Here is a 17,364-nt window from a genome sequence, read left to right on the forward strand (position 1 = left end):
ATTTATATGAAAACTTGTTCATAATTATATTTAACGAAAAGTTAATGTGGTTTTCATGGCTTATTACAACAACAATTTCGGCAATAAAGGTTAATTATTCTTGCATTTTAAAATTTTATTACTAGTATAATTTCAAGTATTTATTCTTTTATTGTTAAAATAAAAATGATTCAATTTTATTCATAAAAGTAATGCAATCATTTCATCAATGTTTTGTTATGACGTCAAATTAAACTATCGTCCGTAAACCGACTTACAGACAACCAATTTTTTTTGTAAGAATGACAACTGTAATGATTATGTTCTTGGAAAATCAACAACTATCAATATTAAAATAAGTTTCATAACTGATTATAATTAACTATGGCTTGAAAAACAAGACTTTAGATGCCAACAAAGCGTGGTAGTGTGACTCTGGCAACAGTTTGCCCTGTGCTGCAATACAAGCGCGAGACGAGACTGACGGCGTGGAATGTTCTCGTAAAAAAAAAAAGCGACTTTACCAGCGCCGGACCAAGCACTTCCATAACGTTGCCTCAGCGCCTTCAAAAAAAAAAATTTTGTTTTTGTTTTGAAGCGCCTCCTCTGTTTACGCCTCTTCCTCGAGTAGAAGACAAATAGCAGGGGATTGGCGAGGCACTCCAGCGCAATTTGCTTTCCCTTAGAGCGGCGCTGTGCAACCTCACGCCACGTCCGGCCACTGACATGTCTCCGCAGCTGTTCGTGTGGTTTCAGCTCTTACACTAATGCGAGGAACCCCCATTTATTTATTCTCTCCCGTGTGAATGATGTACAATGATAAACAAAGTTTATGTTAGGGAATTAAGGTGAAAGATCAATTTGTGCCAAATATTTCAAATTTGCGGCGCAACATTTTGGAGCATATCCATCCAACTTTATTTGGAAAAAAAGAAATAGGGATAAATATGTTGTCCATTGTTACAGACGAAAAATTCGACAGTGTGACAGGGCCTTTTGTTCCAGGTTGGTTAGACAATGGTCACGGGTTCATTTCCCGGTTGCATCAAGAATTCTTCACTCGTGGATGATTTCCTTACCTGGTCCAACACTCGTTGTTGTGTTGTCCCTTCAATGCGGAAGATTCACCTCACCCGGTCTTCCCTGGCCATGCGATGGCCAGCCTCCAGAATGTTTACTTCAGTTTCATCACGCATAAGTATAAGAACACATCCCGTGTTCGCTTTTTGTCCTCCCGCGCTGTTACGGCAGTCATTTTACCTTCCGCAACGCCGTGAAACGAGAAAGAGATTAAAAAAAAACGGGACGGAAGTATAGGAGAGCAGAGTTTTTCATCCGGGAGTCAGGGCAAAAAAAAACTGAATGTGATAGTGAAGTAGCTTGGCTTCTGGGTTGTAGCCCGTGTCCTTGGCGAATAATTCACCGGACGTTTCGGTCGACATTGCAGTTGCCATCATCAGGGAGCAGTTATGTACCTACAGTAGGTTGATGGCGACTGGAATGTCGACCGAAACGTCCGGTGAATTATTCGCCAAAGACACGGCTACAACCCAGAAGCCAAGCTACTTCAGACAATGGCCGTGAAAGCCTGCGAACATTATGACTGTGATAAGTGTTCTGTTAGTTTTTGACGTCTGTGAAAAAAAAAATTTTCCCAGTTCGATTTTGTTATAAGACACGCATTCGTGTGTACGTACAGTCAGTTTACGTACGACGAGCACGCGTCTGTAACTGTTCACTGCTTAAAAAGCTGGCCAGACTAGACCGAAGGCTGCCACAATGAAATCTGATTTCAGAACTTTTATGCCTTAAAGAAAAAGTTGAATAAATGCCAAAATGTGAGTGCAAAAAAAATGTACATGACTTTTCTACCTTTTTCTCGTGCTTCGTGAAATGTTTAGCGCCTAAACCTGACATATCAGTGACAGAGAAAAACTCCCCTGCTTAGACTGGGTCATATTCCAGAGGCTATACGGCACACTATACAAATACTGTGTTTACAGGATTTTCACTTTCTTGTTAAAGTAATCCATTTAACCAAAGGAGATTGCAGTTTTTTTTACGTAACTTATTTTTGTTTAAAGTCACCGTTGAAAATATTCTTTCAGTTGATGTTGATAAAAGAGGGATGCAAGGGGCATCTGTGACAAACGTTGTTAAAAAGAGGGAAGATTTGCTCTCCTACAGCGTTTTTCACTATTAAAACATGGTCCCGTGTACTTGTGTACGCGCGGTAGAAGTTACACTTACTTGGCTTATTAAAAAAACTAACTTTAATTTTGCATGCAAATAATTACTAGAAATAAAATAATAAAATAACATTAGTAACATTATAAATTATTTTGAGTTTAAAATTTTTTTAAATAAATACTCCGAGTTAAATAAAATGTAAACATGCGTGTATAATTATTTAATTTAGCTAAACAGTTGCGAAATACTTTAATAATTAATGAAAATATTAAATGCTAATTAATATTCTAATTTATTATGGAATAATTTAAAATGCGTATGAATTATACATACGGAAACTTAACTTTTATAAATCACTTTTAAACAGTTTATAAACATTAATTTCGTACACCCTATTTACGATAACTAATTTGTTTTTTTAAATTGTGTGGACCATTATTCAATTACAGTCTTTAAAGTATATATGTTTTAAAAGCACATATTTATTTATTTATTTGTATGTAGCCTTTTTTTTTTTTTTTTCCTGGAGTCAGTTTCTGTGTGGCGCGCTGCGGGCGCATCGTAAACGCGCCCAAGGAAGTGTACCGCCAGTGTAACGCCCAGACCTGGCAGAGGAAGCGATGGCAAGGGGGGAGACACGGCCCACAAAGGCACTGGGGCGACGCGCTGAAGGGTCGACGCGACGCGGCGCCCCGAGGACTAACCCCCTTCATCCCCCCCGCAGCAACCCTTCCCCGCGCCGACGACGGGCGGGCATCGATCCGCCCCAGCGACGACCTGGCTCGTCACCGCCGCCAGGCGACACGACAACGACACGCGACAACGACAACGACACGCGACAACGACGACGACACGCGGGCTTCTCGCGACCCGGCCGACAGCTGCCGGAGAAACAACGCCGCTCTGAAAAAAACTGCTCAACACATCACCCCAGCACCGTCTGTTGGGCGTGTTTCGTTTTCCAAACGTGTTCTTAGAAGAGTGAAAAGGGCTAAAACGTGGCGTTTTAGACATGAAACGCCCAGTAAAGATTCTTGAAAGCAACCAAGTTGAACCTGCATTACAACTTTATCTTCGTTTCTCCGTCGCGCAATGTTATATGGTTTCCACTCACGTTTCACGACGAGAATTACTGCGCGCCTTACGCTTGGAGGCGATACCGCGCTTGAAGCACCAGCGAGCGTCGACCTTATCGTGTTTTTACATATTTGTAAACGAAACCTGTTGATTTCAAATACTAGTAGGTACATATTGGAGGTATACGTAAAATTGCTTGTTTTAACTTGTTTACTAACACAACAAAAAGTAGTTAATTTTTTTTTAGATTTAATTTAATTGCAGAAAAAGTCTTAAATTAAATGTAAAGTTTTTATTGATGTTAAGATTAATTTTAACTAACATTTACATTTTTTTTTTTCGCATGCAGGTCCCATTCAGGTGTGTTATCTCTGGCTCTGCCGCCCCTGGCTCTGTGTATGTCGTTAGGGCGAGCACACGCGGCGAAGGTGTACGAATGTGTTCACTATGTCCGGAAAAAGGTTTTTGAAGACTTTGCATCACTTCTTCAAGATAATAATTCTTGTGAGTTCATGTTTAAAAATAGCCCTAAGTAGGCTCATAGCTTGTAATAAATTTTACAAAGACGTAGACGTCGGTAAATTTCGCCAAGATCCCCGTGTGATCTGTAACCTGTGTTTTAGGAAATCTTAAAGGCGGAATTTTTTTTTTTTTTCCACCGTGACGGGATCCCACGCGCCATTTTATCTCGCGCGATGCTTGTTTTGTTCCGAGGCGTGGGTTAACTGCAGCTGCGCAGAAGACGTGTTGCGGGAGCGGCGGAGCGCTGTTATCTGTGTTGGCCGCCGGCAAACACGGAGACTGCGCCTCGCTGTTTGCTCCGCCTAGACGCCTGGGCGCCTGGACGCAGTGGCGTGCCCAGGAGTTTGCTCTGGGGGGGGGGGGGGGGTGGTCAGGCAGAAGGCTAGGGCCTTTTCGGGGGGGTCTGAGGGGTATGGAATACCCCCCAGCTAGGCGGGTGGTCCGGGGTCCTCCCCCGGGAAAATTTTGAAAAATACGTGTTCAATATTGCTGATTTAGGCTATCTAAAAATACTGTTTAATTAAACTTTTATGCTTGTGTCATTGAATTAATTTTAATATCATACTAAATATTTATTGTTTTCATTTTATTAATTTTATATTAAAATATTTTTAGCCCTGGGGGGGGGGGTATCCGGTCCCGCTCGTCCCCCCCCCCCTAGGCACGCCCCTGCCTGGACGTACCTCCCCCCCCCCCCCTCCTTAGCCCGCTTCGCAAATGAATCACCCAGCAAGTAGTCGCCAGATGTGCTCCCAATCCCACCGTGAAAATACTTTTAATTTTCCCGACAACGCATTGCTGCACCGTTTAAAAAAAAAAAAAAAAAATCACCTTCACTTTTACGAAGAACGCGGGTTACACATCGTCCAGAGATCTTCGTGAATTTTACGGACACCGAGCAGCACCACTCTTCAGTCGCGCGAGCAGCAATGGTCGAGCAAGGAGTCCAGTGGCGTGCGACAGCTGCGTCCACAAGGGAGGGGCGGGGGCGTGTGTTCGCACCCCGGGCCGTGTGGCCTTGGCAGAGAGGCAGCGTCGGCCCGTGTCTGAGGCGAAGGCCTGTCTGTCCTCCTCCACGCGCGCCGCTTCCCAGGACCTCGTTGGCGAGCGGGCCGGAACCCAGGCTCGTGAGAAACACGTCGTGCAGATTCACCGGCTCACTGGCTCACTGGCTCACTGGCTCCGTTCACATCCTCCCCTGCGACGAAGGAACTGCGATACACGGTAATTTTTTTTGACGTGACAACGTCTAATAAATCGATGAATGCCGGCTGCACGCATGAAAAAGGATGACTCATTGTCCCGTTACGATATGTCCCGTTACGCTCATTGTACGCTTGCGCCGCATATATCTCTCTTCCACTCGATTGGAACAACCATTGATTTGACTTTTTCGAGGCACATTAAACTTGAAACACTACCATTCGTTTCCTACTTTTCCTATCATCGTCCTATCCTTAACAGAATAACACAGATTGGAAGAAGTTAAATAGCAAACATGTGTAAAAGTTATAGTTAAAATAATCTCTTCGTTAAAGTAATAAACTTATTCAATTTTATTCATAAAAATATGCAATCATTTCATCAATGTTTTGTTATGACGTTGTCACTTTAAACTATCGTCCGTAAACCGACTTTACAGAAAACCAATTTTTTTTAATGTAACAAATATCAATGTAAATTACAACTAATTGTAAATTTGCAAATTTACTTGAAAACATCTCCATCACTTCAAAATAGTGTTCGTGGTAATAATGGGTTCGGATTATTATTATTATCTATGCTTTGTGTCAGTACCTCCAATAGTTAAAGTTATTTGTAAACTGTTCCCTGGATAGGCCCTATTAACTGTGCGCATTAATAAGCATACTTAAGCCAAATAAAGTTCAATTGTTAAACATCCGATTATATTTTCCAGCGTTCGAGGAGGTGACTTACTGTATAATTTTTCATATTCAGTGGTCATAAATTAGTCGTATATTCGTTATTTATTTTAAGTTGGTTAATGAGTTTCTTTCTCCATGGTGCAATTTTATCCAATTCCAATGTTAAGGTCTTCCCCTCGCAAATATAATAAACCTTCTTGTTATCCATCTTTTTTTTTGTTGCCTTTATTTGTGGGTCAGAAACGAAGCCTGCCAAGATGTCCTAATCGGGCTGTATGTCACGTAAGATTAATAATACGTGACTTTTTCATATTATATAGCTATTACTTGAAATCAGTATTTTATTCGAAGTTGCTAATTTCGCAAATGCACCATGGTTTGGCGGGAAAAGCACCTTGGGCAAAAAAAAAAAGCCGAAAATACGTTTTTGGCAGATCCCGTAATAGAAGATTTCGGGACACCAGGAAGATGTAAGACGTCCCGCGTCGACGGAATTCCTGTACCACGCCGCGTTTGCCCGCGAGAGGCTCCCCCCCCCCCCCCCCCGGCGGGAATCAAGTGTGATGGTGGCTACAAATGTTGGAAATTATAAATGATAAAAGATATTAAAAATGTTTGAGGACAGGAACGTATTCGCACAAATTTCGTGATGGTGTTAAAGCTATTGACGGCTAGCAGTGGCGGATCCAGAAGGGGGGGGGGGGCTAAGGGGTTCAAGCCCCCTCCAAAAGCATCTGGGTTCACTATTGTTTTAGTGTTTGCCTTAATAAAGCCTAGCCTCAGCTGGGTCAAGCCCCTCCCAAACCAAAATCCTGGATCCACCACTGACGGCTAGTCACTGTGTGTGTTTGGGACACTTTATCCCTTCGCGTGCATCGCTCTAGAACTGTTCGGCGGAATCGCTCAGTCAGTCCCACGCGAGCGCAGTGGAGGGTGGAGCTAGTGACTAGTGACTAGTGACTATTAGCTATTGTCCTGTCGAAGTGCATCTGCAGCAGCGACGCTTGGCGAGGGGCGAAGGACGAGGCAGTTCGGCGCAGCGCCCGGCCGCTCTGGTGGGTGCGGATGTAAGGGGTGGGAGGGAGGGGGGAAGCATTTGCAATGCACGCAGGGGCCGTTATCGACCGCATCCTCCACCTCCCCTCCCTTCTCCCCCCCCCCCCCCTGCGCGCCGTGCGTGCAGCCGCTGAGCTCCCGATGTTGTCGAGTGAAAACAACTCTCCGTCGCCGTCATCGCCGGGTCTGGGTTGTCTTCCACGGAAGGAAAATGTGGTTCATTACTACCATTTTTAAGTATTGCCAATTTTTTCATGTTTTTCTGTTTTTTTTTTCTCTTTTTTTTTCTTTCGATTTTGGTCCTCGATTGTTTACTCCTGATCGTCCGATACCTACCCAACATTATTCGATACTACTCCCAAACCTTTCGATACCTACCTTTGCTTGTTCGATACATATCCCCGATTGTTTACCCCTGATTGTTCGATACCTACCCAAGATTATTCTATACTACCCCCAGCCTTTCTATACCTACCTTTGCTTGTTCAATACCTATCCCCGATTGTTTACCCCTGATCGTTAGAAATCTACCCTTCATTAATCGATACCTACCCTCGATAGTTCCATACCTACCCTTTATTCTTCAATACTTACCCCCGATTTTTCTATGCCTACCCCGATTGGTCGAAGCACACCTTAGATTTTTTTTCTATATGACTCCGTTTTTAAGATACATGAGTGCTCGTTGGTCACGATATCGCTAACGCGTGACGGTCACGTGTGTTGCGGGTTCGGTCGCAACCCCCCCCCCCCCCCCCCCCACCTTTCCACCTTGCGAATCCTACAGATTTACACCCCTGGTTATAATTATGAAGCTTGGGGCAGGACTTGCGGAACATTATATGGTTTCAAGTCTGTAGGATTCACTAGAGGTGACCCGTGGAAATTTTCATCACTTCATCTGTGGATACGGTGTTTGTATGTTGTATACTGCCTATATTTCGGTCTACGTGCATGCAATAAGCAGGAAACTTCAAAATATACACAGAAAGTGTTTCCCATTAGACACATAGTTTTGACATCAAACCCGTTTCACAGTCACTTTGCAAGCACAAGTAGGCCTCCTCGGTGAGGGGCTTTTTAATATTCCCAGGGGGTTGGGGGGGGGGGGGGGCCTGCCTCACCGGGATGTAAGCCTACGGCTGTATTCATTCAAGAAACACAAAATATTTACGTTTACCCATGGCAAAAATAGTAATTAATAGTAATAATAGTCCATCTGCTCACATCAATATCCGCTTTACTTCACCCGCCATATTGGATTTCCATGTTTTTGCTATTCATAGATTGTTTGCGAAGAAATATTTTAGAAAATGGGACTACATAAGTAGGCTACTGTTATAATATACCATTGAAACCGGGAACGTTATAATAATATAATTAATCTAAAACGTGTAAAATAACGTAAGACAACGAATGGAGCGAGTGTTAGGTGGTGTGGTGCTCTGACCAGACGGCCACAGGCGTCGCGACGCCCGGTGCCCGCTCGGGCTTATCGACCTGTGTTCCTCGATGCCCCCCCCCCTTCTCCACTCCGCGCGGACCGCGACACAGTCCCCCAAGTACCTATACTGTGATGACTGCGGGAGGTAATGGGAAGGACCATGCATTTTTTTTTGACGTGATAACAACGTCTTATAAATCGATGAACGCCGGAGCCTGCACGCACGAAAAAAACATGCCTCCTTGTCACGTTCCGCCCGAGCCGAGCGTGCAAAGAACCGGCCAACCACACCGTGCGAGAAAATCTTCTATATAATATCAAACAGGTTAAGGTGGGCTTTTTTAAAAGCAGCAATTTAAAAAAAAAATTATATGACGTTATCACGTAAAATTATCGTCCGTAAACCGTCTTTACAGACAACTCCCTTTTCTTGTAAAAAAAAAATTTTTTATTTATTTATTTTTTCCAGGGAGGTATTAGCCTATGGAGTAGGGTTTTCTGTTTTGAAGTTGCGACCGTGTGTGTGTGTCGGTCACAAGACTTTTCGTGTTTATATTTTCTGATTAAAAAAAAACATATAAGGACACGAGAAAAAAAATACTTGACCTTACCTGTTTATACTTGCCGGTTGTTTTTACATCACGTGACCATCTCAGGTCGTAGATAGGTTACTGCCGTGTGCTGGTAAATACAGCCTCAAAGTAACGTTGAAGTCAACTGGTTAGTAATTGGATAGCAAAACAACTCGTAGCTGTTTATAGGCAAATATATATAATAGGATGTTGGTATGTATGACGTCGGTAAACTCCGACACCGTTTGACCGATCGCCATGAAAGTTGGCACATCGAAGTGTTTTTTTTTTTTTTTTTTTTCCACGGAGAAGGGTTTTTTGATGCCATCGTAACTCGCCGCTGGATGGCGCTCCAGCGCATCAACTTCTAAATCATTTCAACAAATCGCAATTGGGGAAAAAGGAAATCATAGGTCATGGACATACAAACAGCAATTGTGTATCCGCCACTCGCCCATGCAGTAAGGTCTGGCAACTTCCTGACCTTCTCGACAAGACCCGTGCGCCTAGTGGATCTCGCGGCGGCTAAACGAACTAACGACGCTAATAACAGTTCAGTTTAGAACTTAGTCAGTAAACGGCCCGGGAAACGCCGGGCACTGCAGCTGGTATGCTATAAATTTGTTTAATAGCTCGAGAAGGACTCGCCAGGAAGAATCGTAAAGATGCCATCGTGTAATTAACATTGCTAAATAAACATAATACCAAACACACTAAAGACTAACACCGGACAGCTTTATATTAACAACACATGGGGAGAGTGTGAAAAATAACCTAGTGGCAAGAGGTGTGACTAAAAATATTTTATAGATAAAGTGTCTACTATATATTTTATTATCTTGTTTCAAACATTATTAAATTCCTTTTAAGGAATTTGAAGCATTTGAGTTTAATTTTCCCCCATATATCTGTCAAATTATTAAAAAAAAAAAAAAAATGGTTTTTCCTAACGTAAAAGGAAGTTATTTTCGTTGTCATAATGTTGGTACTATATGTATTCAACAGCTTCAAAATTCTTCATACCATGGTGATAAGAAGTAGACTAATACCTAGAGACCTGAAAAATTCGCGGATTCATTTCGTGTTATGTTAAAATTCAAATAATTATACCTTAGTGCGGCTTCTGCCATTGGTTCACTGTTAATCTGGAGGACTGAGGGCCAATTAGAGACCCTCACTCATAGAAGTGTCGAATCACAGGTTACCCAGTCGAGACGACTCACGGGTCAGCAGCCTATGTACAGTTGGCATTTGCCCGAGCGTGTAGAGGATATTGGAGTCTGTCCTGAAAGTCATTGAACCCGCGAATTTTTCCGGTCTCTACAATCCCCCCATGGTTCATACTGGACATGCCGTCTGTTATCTATCGGACTGACGTGGCGACGACGCCAGGTTTTCACATAGCAATCCTGAAGCTGTCCGGTATTAGTCCCTAATGTATTCGATAATATCAACACATTTACAAGAAACTAGCGTTAAACTTCATTATAACCAAAAATTGTTTTGATGTGAAGAAAAGGAAATTGAGGTCCTCATTTTGACTTCCAAGTATTAACATGGCAAATATTGTACACACCAACTCCCTTACTTCTTACCTGTGTGGTATTTTTTTTTAGCGAGAATTATTGCAGATCTGTTGTGTGTTGAAACTTTGGAGCATTATCTGTGTTTCGTGTTTAGCTTGTCTTATTCCATGTGCATGTCTGCTGTCAGCCCACCAATCACAGACATCCAGTGCTTAATGGCCCGGCCAAACAGGGCAGTGGCTTCTCTTGCAGGCGACCGCCAATCACAAGGGAACAATCGTTTGTTGCAGTCTAATGACAAAACAGATTTGTTTTCGCAAAAAAAAAAAATGCCCTTAACTATGGGTGTTTTAGGTGACTAAACTTTAATTTTCAGCAATCTTTTTTGCCATCTTGCGTTTTTTTTTTTTTGACGCGACACTAGAGATGATAATTTATTGCCAACATTTTTCAGGTCAAGACAGTCTACAAAACACCGCGAATTATTCGTTACTTTTTTTTTGGCAAGAAGAAATACTTTTTTTCTAATGGACGTAGTTATTTCCAGACGAATCTCGGACTTAACTACGATGCTACACCCGTGTTCTCGTTGGCCCATTCCAGAGCCTCACAAGCTACTTATCCCTGGACGGAACCAGTAAGATGACAAGTACTGCAGGCATGAGAACGAAGCTTATTGAACGAAGTCAGATTTTCCCATGAAAAAGCGTTGTCTCTACTTAACACTTCAGTTTTTAGTCTCTCATTAAATATAAATGGTTTGAGACTAACCGCACTTAAATCATAAGGAAATCATCTTGGAACGAACATGAAAATTGGCACGTTCCTGCGAAAAGTAATTCCAATTGGTATTATCTTTAATTTTGATGATTAGTTAAAAAAAAAGCCCTGTGATACAAAAAAAAAACTGCTATATAAGTTTACGGAAAGTCGCTGAAATTGGTTTGCCAGGTATTTACAGAGATCCCTCTGATGCGCGAACACTGCATTGCTTGTATAAAGCTCCACAATTATTTAGCGGATTCATTGGGTTTGGAAAGTATACTTGAATCGCATATACAGCTGCTTCACGTTAATGATTGGACTACAGTGCTCTTTATGACCCTGAGCCAGTTATAAACAAGGAGGAAAAGTGGTTACCCAATCGCGTGCGACACGCCATAGGTCGTGACCTGGCTATCGACCAATGAGCACTCTTAAAAAGGCAATTTGATTCTAGCTCCGAGTGAAATGAATTCGCGAAATATGCGTGGCTCCACGTATACGGCGCACGGAAGTTGCAAAGTGACGAGTAAACGACCATCATTGGGTGTCGGTTCTTAGTGGGAAATGTCGACTGTAGTTATCTCATCAGCGACATAAGTTCCTTCAATTATCTTTAGCGTCTGCGTCATAGAACTATCGTGATTAGTCGTCATTTTTAACATATATCTTCCCGCCAATAAGAGACGATAAACTAAGTGTTTTCAAAACTATCTTGGGGTAATAATTATTAATTTTTTTTTGCAATGGATTGTGGATCACTGCTTTGTATTCGCTTATTAGGTCAAATAATTTATGACGTCTCGAATCGGGTGCGACAAATCTTCAGAGACTTTATTTTCTTGCAGCGTGTTATTTGGACCGCTCGCATTTCATTAAAAAAAAAAACAGTAAGGAAAAGAAGGCTCGGTTTTTATCTTCTCGTGACCTCGGGCGGTGAGCATGGAGGTCCCTGCCCTCTCTCGCGACGATAACGCCCTTCCTGCACTCCTCCACAGAACCCTCGCCTCGGGAAGCCGCCGTAAAGCCTTGTTTCAGTGCGTAACTCAGCGCCCCCAGGAAACTGCCTGTTGCAACATGCATGGCGCGTGGCTGTACAGACCCGCGCGCGCGGGCTATCAAGCCGTGAGCGGGAGTTTTATGGCTGCGAGGATCGCGCCTAGCGTGGCAGCACTGAACCTCTTATAAACACGAATCCTTCATCCGTGCATTTTTTTTTTTCTTTTCATGAGCTCCGGTGCCCTAAAATTATCATAAAGTTAAACTGCCTTGTGCCCGCTATACATGCAAATAAAACTTGTTCGTTGTTGGATTTTATTTCGCCTTGCCGCTATGAACGCAACCGTGACATCATCACTACCTCCCCCCCCCCCCTTTTTTTTATCTCACACAACCTATTTAAAGCGTTCAAAATATGCCAAAGCGTCTGACGTACACAATTACGCTACTTTAAAATTCGATTTCAAAATAATTAACCAACTATCGTGTACGTTATAGATTCTGCGAACGTTAATCAGTTGTCTTGCGAGTTGTGAGCAATGTTTCAGGAAAATACATTGCGCAAAACTGATTTCTTTCCCATACTTACAATGCAAGTTAGAGAGTTTGTGAGTCGTGTTTATGTATGATAAGCAACCTCTGAGTCTACAAGGCGTGTTATCAAATTCCTTTTCCCTTTTCCCTTTTACCTCCCGATGACTAATGTGTTATTTGCGGCAATTGTACGGCCGGGAACAACCTATCCCGGGACAGACGCACAGAAGTTATCAATTCATACAGTTTGTATATATTACAATACCTATATATGTACCACATGAAAATTTTTTCTTTAAAATATATGTTTTTGCGCTACCCCAAAATTCAATCGTGCGAAGCCGCGAGCACAAACAGGGTCGTCGAGGGAAACTAAGGGCCAGGGGGTGAGTTATTACGTCTGGCCCCCTCCCCATTACTTTATGCACAACTGGTTAAATATAACAATTTAATAAACTCTTCATGCTATGAACGTTACCGGCCATAACTGTAAAGTGGTATGCACGTATCGCATAACTTGTAAGGTTTCCAGTGGGATTCTGTGAGCAATAGAATCGTAATTTTCGTCATACTATCAGGATAGACTCACCCGTCAAAAAAATCTCGAAACATAAATCGCAGGCACCGGGGATATAACCCCCCCCCCCCCCAACTCTTTCCACTTGAATGCCCTGGCTATAAACTAAGACATTTGCGAGTGGCACACCCTACAGTGTGTCTCATCCTTAGGCTTAATAAAAGTGTAAGAATTATGATTTAACTGCGTAGTGAGTTCCGTTCGTGTTTACAGAATTTCCCCCCTGTCCATACCCTCCCTGTCTGATATGAAGACTTATCGCGATCTTTCCTCACTATGTCATAATATTTGCTAATCTTGCAAGATTGACTGGTAGACAAGGATGGAATTTTTGGTCGGACAGAGCAAAAGAGGAGGAATCCAGGACAGTTGCCTAGAGTAATGTGTGTAGGAAACCATGCGTTGCACATAATTTTTTTTTCCGTACTTTTACAAAATATTCCTTTGGAAACCAGTTTGTAATACTACAAGAAATATATTGCATCTTTTGACAACACAAAATTTCCGCATAAATTAAAATTTTAGTTGCATAATTTTTTTCAAACCATGGAAATGATAATCGAATATTCGATAATTTGACTCTGTTGTTTTTTTTTTACTATGCTTATTAATTGGGGAGATGAGCTGTTAATGCTTTAAAGCTATTCAGGGAACCCTTTTTTTACAAATAAGTTTTAACTGTTGGAGGTACTGGAGGCAACGCGAAGCATAAAAAAATGTTGGGCTAAGAATACGAACCCTGTGCGTGTTACTGCGAACACTAGCTTGTAGCGATGCAGTTGTCTTCTTGTAGACGCGGATGTCCTGAGCGGGGCTGGAGGCGTGCCTCGGGGTGTGAAGAGGAGGGAGGGAGAGGGGGAGGGGGAAGTGTTGTCGACGGGCCACCGCGAGGCCCCCGTCCAATTTCCGGGCCGCGGGACGTGCGCCCGTCGCGTCTCTACCCCCGCGGAGATTTGACGACCGCGCAGCCGGGTTCACAGCCGATAAGGCGCGCGCGAGGAGCCGGCGAGACACGCCCTTCCTGTCTTCCTTCCTCCCCGTCAGCCGGTCCGCTGTCCGCCCGCGCGAGGCATGCGCCCCCCCCCCCCCCCCACACACACACATTATAATTGCATGGTGTTTTCTGGGGACGCACCACAACGCCGAAATGCCAAATTGACCACAACGCCGACAGCTAGAAAACTGCCGTGTACCACAACGCCGAATTACCACAACGCCGAAATACACTAACGCCGAAAAATGTCATTGCAGGACTGCCACAAAGGTTAGGTTAGGTTGGACTAGGTTAGGTTAGACTAGGTTAGGTTAGGATAGGCTAGGTTAAGTTAGGTTAGGTTATATTACGCTAGGTTAGGTTAGCTAAGGTTAGGTTTGATTGTGGTATTTCGGCGTTAAGGCACATTTAAGAAACACACACAAATTCATTCAGTTGTTATTTCGGCGTTGTGGTACACAGCAGTTTTCTAGCTGTCGGCGTTGAGGTCAATTTTGACATTCGGCGTTATAGTATTTCGGCGTTGTGGTAACGACCCTTATTTTCTGACCTACACTCTTTTTAGAATGTTATTCAACCTGAAAATACAAGGTATAATAATTATGGTTACTATTTTATAAGTCCGAACAAAGCTTCAGTTATAAAATTATTTTACTTTAAAATAACCACAGCAAGTATTTCACACACTAAGATAAAAATTAAAATAGTCACAGGAAAAATGAAATTAGTTGTAGGTGTATGAAATCTTCTAAAATTTCATTGGATAAAAATTTTTTAATTTTATTTGTTTTGTAAAAAATTGTAATAGTTAAAACATTTAAAGAATCAACAGGGCTGAACCCGGGCCCTGGGGTCCACCCAGCCCCACCCTTGTGGGGGCCATGCCCTTGGGAACGATGTACGGAGACGGGTCTCGCTTGCCGTACGGGCAAGCTCGGCAAAATGCGCAGCTCTTCCCTTTAAGTTACTCAGGTCCTTGTAAATAAAGGCCCCCGCCCACCCGGACACACACGCGGTGCGCACAGCTTCAAGGAAAAACAACGCGATTTGTAAACTACCCAAGATATCCGAGTGGGGTCTGCTTACGAAAAGCTTTTTAAAGAATTCCCTGAGGCTCGAAAAGTACTTTTTATTACGTATTAAATTTTTTAAACTGTATTTTTATAAGAGTTAAAATGACTAAAAACGCGTGTTTTCTAGAGTAATTTTTAGGCGTAAAACAACCGGTGCAGATTCTTGAAAGCATCTAAGAGACTTGCACTACGCCCTTATCTTCATTTCTATGCCATATAATGTTACGGTCTGATAAACGCAATTTATTTGTTTTACGAATCGTGGAAAATATTGAGCAAGCGATTACACTGACAAAATACTTCATGTAAATATATACAATTTAAATGGAATTAATTTTTGTTAACTTTTTATTGTAAATTATGCTCTCTAAAGCTATTTCAAACGATTCACATAAAAAAATTATGGATAGAAGAGATAAACGTGAAATAAAAAAAAAGAGCGCTTGTATACTCATGTATTTTATTGATAAAAAATCCCCTTTAATTAATACAGGCAGTTTCTGAACACTGGGAAACGCCAGTGGTGGAGAGGCTAACAACAGTTTTTCATACACGACTTTACAAACGAATGAACATGTTGAGGGTATTGAAGGTCCCCAGCTACCACAGTCACCGATTAAAATACACAAACAAAAAAACACAATTTTTCGTTATTTGTGAAGTGACCCAAAATTTTAACCTCTGTGGTATTGCATGCTAGTTATTATTTTGAAAGTCTACATAGGCTTTAACGAGTGCATCATTTTTTAATTCTCATTTTTAATAAATAGCCTTGTAAAATATCGCGAGAATGTTGACAGTTAATATTAAAAAATAATTAATTAAAACCATGTCACTAAGTAGCCAAAAGCATTACTTTTAAACATAAAAAGTTTCATTTACATATTCCATTTGGTTCTCCTAATTGACACTGCACAAACCTTTAAAAATGCATCTTTGGACGCTGGTTATGCAAAGTGTGTGTAGTATATATATTTTTAATTTTGTGAAAGTTGAGCCACTGAAGAAGTATACGAGTTTAAACCTAGTTCGAAGTAAATGTAAAATAATGAACTGGAATGGGGCGACTCGGTTCGCGCGTGAGGTGTGTATGCAACCCGGCTTGTGGCCTCGCAGCGCGGGTAGCGGCCCTCCCAGGCGCAGCATCTTCCAAACTACAGCACCCGTGTTTCTTCTGTCGAATAGCTTAGCCCACGGCGTTGATCCGCGGGGAGGGGGGGGGGGGCATAAGGGGGCCTGCTTGCGCTGAACCGGGATTGATGAATGTAAACATCGAAACAATGTTTTATGGTAAACTTTCTGTATATTTAAATATTTATGCTTATCGTTTACATACAGGCCAACATATGGATAGTATACAACATAACAAAAACACCCTATCCAGATATGATTTGTGTCTGTTAAAATCCACGCGCTAAACTCTTCTTCTCCCCCCCCCCCCCCCCCCCCCCCCACACACACACACCTTTTTTTTTCCCCCTGCAAGTCCTACAGATTTTCACCTGTGGTTAAGCCTGTTATTTACTCACACGGAAATATTTGTAACGAGATCCCCAAGAGTAATAGGGATCGAAAGACGCAATCTTGGTTTCGACAGTTTCGGTTTAATTTTTTAAAATTTTGTCTTCGTTAAATCGCAGCATATATAATTCAGTGCGATGCCTGAAGTTAATTTCCCCGTAAAGTCATTGGTGTTTGTTAGCACATCGCCTGCGAGTGACTGAAAGACGTCAGCAGACGTGGACGGCTCTGTGGCCGTGCGCCGGAGAGGGTCGTCACCACAACGCCGAACGTACAATAACGCCGAATACCATAACGCCGAATGCCAAATTGATCGCAACGCCGACAGCTAGAAAACTGCTGTGTACCACAACACCGAAATGCAGTAACGCCGAAAAATGTTGATGCGGGGGGGGGGGGGGGGGGGGGCACAGGAGCAAAATGAAAAACAACTGAATGAATTTGTGTGCTAACCTTACCTAACTTAACCTAACCTTTGTGGCAGTCCTGCAATGACTTTTTTCGGTGTTAATGTATTTCGGCGTTGTGGTAATTCGGCGTTGTGGTATACAGCAGTTTTCTAGCTGTCGGCGTTGTAGTCAATTTGGCATTCGGCGTTATGGTACGTTCGGCGTTGTGGTGCGTCCCCCGCCGGAGACAGCGAGCAACCGTG

The sequence above is a fragment of the Bacillus rossius genome, chromosome 15, assembly GCF_032445375.1.
Source record: "Bacillus rossius redtenbacheri isolate Brsri chromosome 15, Brsri_v3, whole genome shotgun sequence".
NCBI lineage: Eukaryota > Metazoa > Arthropoda > Insecta > Phasmatodea > Bacillidae > Bacillus > Bacillus rossius.